This window comes from Rhipicephalus sanguineus, chromosome 9 (assembly GCF_013339695.2).
Source record: "Rhipicephalus sanguineus isolate Rsan-2018 chromosome 9, BIME_Rsan_1.4, whole genome shotgun sequence".
Taxonomy (NCBI): domain Eukaryota; kingdom Metazoa; phylum Arthropoda; class Arachnida; order Ixodida; family Ixodidae; genus Rhipicephalus; species Rhipicephalus sanguineus.
This window is the reverse complement of record NC_051184.2, coordinates 113,705,047-113,711,477: the sequence shown is the minus strand read 5'-3', so window position 1 is coordinate 113,711,477 and position 6,431 is coordinate 113,705,047.

Here is a 6,431-nt window from a genome sequence, read left to right as displayed (position 1 = left end):
AAACGCCGATATGCTGTAACAAAAAGTAGCCCATTCAATTCTGCTGAATCTTTTTGTGTGGCGGCGAAAAGAAGCATTTATCCTTTTGTAGTCGGTTTTGTAGGCGGATTTGCTTGTTTTCGCATTAGGATACACTCCGCTCTTCTACGTGGTGTGTAGAGGCTCATTATTTCAAGTCTGAGTAGGAAAATAATACAAAATCATTTGCCGTATATCTTCATTGGCTACATTGTCTGATGGCTTCATTATTTTCGGCCAACAGAGAAACGAGCGCCGCCTCAATCCATCCCACAACCTTGTTCTTACAGAGACTGCTCAACAGAAATGCTATATGCTAGACTGCATTAGACGGCCACCGATGGTACCAAACTACAGACCGACAATATCGATCCTTAACACCGCGTCCTAAACGAAATGCGTTCTTCTACGGCGAAATACGATGGACAAGCAGTTCTCATATAGGGATACACTCAATCACGCTCTTCGCATATACCGAGCGACCACTACTTCGAGCAAAAAATGAGGCAGCTGGTGGCTTGTAAAATGACCAGCAACATGAGAAGGCTGCTCATGTCAAACTCCGTGTCTCGTGTTTCGTACTCAGGTTTTCGTGAATCTGAGTCAACGAGTTTGTGCTCTTCAATATCAAGAAAGAATCTTCGTAGTGGTCGGTACAGAGGCTGGTATTGCGCATTAGGAAACCGCCGACCTCAATCTTCAGGTGTTCCGCAAATGCTCCAACACCTTTAAGTTTCAGCAGTGAATTGCTTGGATGGCGCCAAGGACCAGTGTAACAGACACGGTCCCGTCTCGATGCACACTGGAGACAATCGGGTAAACTGTTCGTGACAAGTTGTTGTTCGCCCTGTCGCGCGAACTCAAGGCTGCAGCTTTTTCGACAATGACTGTTGCGGAAAAGAACTGCGATGTGACTGTAACTCCACATGGCTCATTGTGTACCTGACAACACAAGGTGCGACTTGGTGTCTGTCGATGGCGTGTTCCAGTTTTTTCAACGTGTCTATGCGATAGGCGGGACGCTTAAGCGTTACGATAGCCGTCAACTGACTGCGAAAGCACACGGAAAGTGGCAGTAAGTTCACAAGCCATAGGCCGAGAAGTGCTTTGCGAGCGATGCCAGCGCGACCACGGATGTTCGGCTCGGCAGCCGATGTGCCAGAACGCTGCCAGGAGGTACAAAGCCGTATCAGACGCATCTTTAAACAATGACTAATGTTTGTTTCCCATAACCACGGAGGCAAGCACCACAAGTGCGAGCACAACAACTGTAGTTGCTGCTAGTCTCCAAGATTCACCGGCGACTTCAAAGAGAGAAACAACACGATGGGGATCCACCCGAGAATAGAAAGTATCGTGAGCGATACGGATTACAGGAAAGTCGAAGATCAAACTCGAGCTAGTATCTAGAGGGGCAGGAAAAAGGGCTATGTCGGAAATGTTAAATAAAAGTCCCACGCTTAGCCCCAGTAGGTCGGAAGCTTCTACTCGTTCAGCAGTAACGTTTTTTCCTTTTTAGAAACGCTTGTATTTCAATCACTGACGTGTCGTTGCACGTTTCTTCAGTTGCTTTATCATGACTCATCTTCACGCAAGTTACTCTCAGTGTGCTACCGGCAAGCCTGCGTACGCTGTAAGGATTGAAGTGCCCTAATTTTTCTACCGTGCTCTTCGACCCTGGTTTATGATCTGCCGAGGACCCTTGAGGCAAGAAAAACTCTGCATGGTACTTTCATTACATTAAGATATACAGCTTTAAACTCTGATCCAGGTGGCTTGGAACCCTTTCTGGCTAAGAGGGCACGAATATCTGGTCTGCTCATAATAAGAAACGCTGACGAACAAGTGAACCACATGACGTCTAGTATCTCTCGTGTCGGTTGTTTTTCCATGGTATCAACGGTGAAAAACACCGGTCTCTTTCCTCGATCGAACGCCATTAAATAATTATCAATGAAAGCTATGTTTTGAACGCTCCAGGTAGTTATCGGCCCTGCGGATCCACCGTGCAAATTTTGAGTGCGCTTCTTGCCATGGCTCATTGAAGGAGAGAAGGGCGACATCCGAGATGCCGTGTAGAGCGGTGACCCGTTCGAGGGCGTGTCTCCTGGTACCACCCTTGACAGCAGTCACTGTACATTGGTCTAATAATGCCAGAAGAGCACAGATTGATGTTCCTAGGCTCATCTGCAGAGATGCCCTCGATGTCAGGAAGTGTGCAACCTGGAGGACAAGCAATTACATTTCCTCTATTCCCTGGTTCACACTACCCAAATTTTCTCTCAGCGAAATTATTAATGGACACTTGTGATCGTTACTACAATGAAACGTGACTACATAGCAACAGAAAAGGCGACAACTTGGTGTAAAAAAAGTTATTCCGAGGGTTATGCACCCAAGAATGAGTAACGACCGACGGGTCTGCGATTCCTATCACTATAATGTGACGGCACTAAGAATAAACGCAAGGTCAACATGACATCACCGCCCTTCAGCAATATCTCGCGGCGACACTAGCCATGCTCTTGAAGTAAAACATGAAACAAACACAGATCTATCAGGAAGCAGGGCTGTCCTAGAAGCCAGGGGCGTAGCCAGAATTTTTTCGGGGGGGGGGGGGGTTCAACCATACTTTATGCATGTTCGTGCGTGCGTTTGTATGTGTGCGTGCCTATATACGCAAGCAAAATTGAAAAATTTCGGGGGGGGTTGAACCCCCCCCCCCCCTTGGCTACGCCCCCGCTAGATGCTACGTGCAATGCCGGATGGTACTGTGGAATTCCATCTATTTCAGGGAAATCTGGAGTTGCGGCTTCAGAACGCAGTGCACACAAGGGTATATGGACTGTGCAACTATGATGTAAAAGCGTCTGGAAAAATTTCTGGATGCATATGTGGCGTTTTTGTTTTCTAAAAAAGCCAAATGCACTTTAACTAAAACTGTGAAAAACGCACTTTTTTGTTACTGAAGATATGGTCGGGCCTGCTCCAACAACTTTTTGCTAGTGGTTCTTGTCCCTTAAATAAGTCAAATCTACATTGTGGCTGAAATCTATAGCCCGCTGCAGTCGGTATTCAGGAGTAAACTTTGTATTTGGCTCTCATAGATTGCAACATTTCATTTGGGTGTGAACTAGCTCGTAAAAGAAGTTTAAAATAATTCGAATCTACGACATAGCAATATTTTGCGATAAAATTAACATCCTCCTTGTGCTTCCGTCGGTGCCGTCCTTCGTCGCATGCGCGTAATGGCGATGAGTAGACTTGAAGATCGAGTGGTGCTTTGTGGCAAAAGGTGCCCTGTTCTGAACTGGCGGCATCGTTTTCTTGTTCTTGGCATCTATTTAGGTTGGTTGGTTGGTTTGGATGGTTGGTTCCTTGGGGGAATAGCTCAACCCACTACGGGGGATCGGCCACGAAGCGTGCGGCAGTAGACTTTGTGAAAAAATAAAATAAAAGGAATATGCGAAAAAGATAATTTATAGAAAGAGAAAAATATTTGGGCAATTTTGAATTTTTTTTATCCTTTTTTTAATGAAATGTTAATTAAACGATTGGTAAATAATAGAATTAAATAAATACGCAATTACAGAAATATAATAAGGGAATGAAATGATATATTTCTATTGATAATATTAACATGGCAGTCTCTTTGTTTCTTTATTATAAATGAATATGGCATCATATCTGCCCCTGTTGCATTGCCCTAGTGCCGATGCCCCCAGGGAGAGTAATGCCGATGTGGAAAGCTCAAGGCGAAGTTTTTGAAAAGGAGGTTTTAGAAATCTTTGCCTTATGTTTTGGTATCTTCGACATTCTGTGAAGTAGTGCTCTATTGTTTCTGCTTGACTACAATAATTACAGTTAGGGGAAGGAGCGAAACCAAGCCTGTGTAAATAAAAAATTAGTGACGGTACTCTGCATCGCAGTCTAGTTAACGTTACTTCCAGTTGCCTTGTACTACACCATGTGCTATTCCACGAAAACCTAAGGTGCTGAAAACATGTATTGTTTAGGACAGAAGATTTAGTACATTCCTCTTGCAGACAAAAATTTCGGAATCGTGCGATCGTGTTATTGGAAGACGGCCTCAGAACATTTATGACCGGTCCTTTAAGGGATGCTTCCGCCAGAGTGTCTGCCGCTTCATTTAATATCAGTCCTGCGTGGCCTGGTACCCAAACCAGCCGCACGTGCCGTACGTGATTGGGCATATATGAGTAAAGTTCTGTTAGGCAGCTCGACGGCTGTGGCACTGTTAATGCCGTACATACAGACAAGGAATCCGTTAATATAACTGCTGAAGAGATATGTGCTGGGAGTTTCCGCAAAGCAAGAATAATTGCGATTAATTCTGCCTGGAATATTGGTGTGAAGTCGGGCAAACGAAGGGAATATGACCAATTTAGTGCTGCTGAATAAATTCCCACCCCTGCCTTCTCATCAGTAACAGAAGCATCTGTGGCTATTACTACGTCCGTACGTTTTTAAGGTGGTCTTCCAACAACCCATTTAAATATCTAATGGGCAATAACTTAGCATTTTTTGTAAATATGTCGTCATATTCTATTACTGCTGTGTGTTTGAGTGCGTTTGGGTAGATTATCTCACTAAATGTCACTTGTAATGGCTCCAGGAGCTTTTGCACAAAAATTATTTGAGGGCGATGTAGTCGGGACCATTCACGTTCAAAAAATGTGGACGGCTCTCTAAGAAATACATATTGGGAGCGTCTGTGTTGGGAAGCATATATTTTTAGGGCCCTAAAGAGTGCTTCAGCTCTTCATCTTCTTCTGAGCTCGTTTTATGGCATGCCGTTTCGGATCACTTCTTCTTATTCAAGGAATAGATCGGTGTCCAACATCTTCATTTTATATATCTTTTATGTCAAATATACCGTCTTCGAGCGCAAGAACGACATAATACTGTAGCGCTAAACTCGAAAAGAAACACTAAGAGGCAAAAAGAATCAGTAAATTTGGCCTCTTACTTTTTATACTCGAGTCTTGCCCTACAACATCATGTCGTTCAGTAAGTGCCAACTCGCCCTAAAAAACTAATTGCGAACATAAACACGGTAGCAAAACAACGAGGACACAAATAGAACAGATTGGATTAAATACGTAGTTGTTTTGGTCATGATTGTTGGCGCAGCGATGGTTTGATGAATGAGGTTCAGTTTGATTGAAACAGATGAAAGATTGGCTTATTTTTTATTAGAAACTGCATTTTTGAATTCACGTTACCATCAGGAATTGCCCCACTTTAATTCCAACTGTTTTAGAAGTAAAATATATTTAGGCGCACTTTACGCTCCCGCGAAATTTAGCACAGTTTCAGTTTCTGCATTTGGCTCGTTTTGAAAAAAATAAACGCCACATATATGGTAGCAATATTGCAGCAATTTCATTATTCCGCTTCGAACAGCTTACACAAACGGATTTACTTAATACTTAAGCCAAATTTGGTATTGAAATTCGAAAAGATATTTTCAGATGAAGTTTTCTGACAAACGTCACTCAGGCGAAATTCTGCGAAATTCCAAAGACTCGTACGTGAAAAAATTTTTTTCTGTTCAAAATATTCTACCCATTTACTTTTTTTGGACGGCACCAAATCAGCACGACCTTTTTCGGATACATTTAGGATGGTCACTAAATGACGGCAGCATGCGCGTGGATTTACACATGTGTAAGAAAGCTATCGACCACTGAATGCATTGTTCCGTACATCGGTGAGGCGTGCAACCACGACAAAATTAAACCAGGGTCAGCTTTAGGGCAGCCAGATGTTTCAACATAGATTTAGACCATACGCTCAGAGATAAACCCGTCTGTACCCAAAATTGCAATGCAAATAGAGATTTTTTACTAATTTATTTGAGCGAAAACTTCGTTAAAATGGGTATCGTGTCAAGTTAGTATCGGTATTTTGGGTTAATGGCAACGTTGAACTCAATGAGTACCTGCCTGGGAATGGAAATTAATTCGATAAATAGGGAACTTCGTAACACTGGGTTCCATTAAATCTATTAGCTCGAGAAAATCTATTAGCTCGAGAAAAGTTCATACCCTACGGTGCTGATGGCGTAACGTACCTGCTCAATGATTAATACCAGCTATTGGTATACGTGAGAAGCTAAGCCTGCATATCGAAACCACATAAAGCTATTGCTGCAGGTGCAGTCGCAGGTAATATATGCAAATGCGTCGGCCCTTTTATGCGGACTCAACAAACATAGCATTCCTGTGCCCATATGTTACGTAAGAGGAATCGCTATCAAGAAATGAACGTATGAAACGTCCTTGGTGGTGCTGGGTTTCGAACCAGGGGCCCCACGCTCTGAGGGCAACCACTGGTTTCGCTGGTCTCAGCACTGGTCTCACCCACTGGTCTCAGCAACCATGCTTACC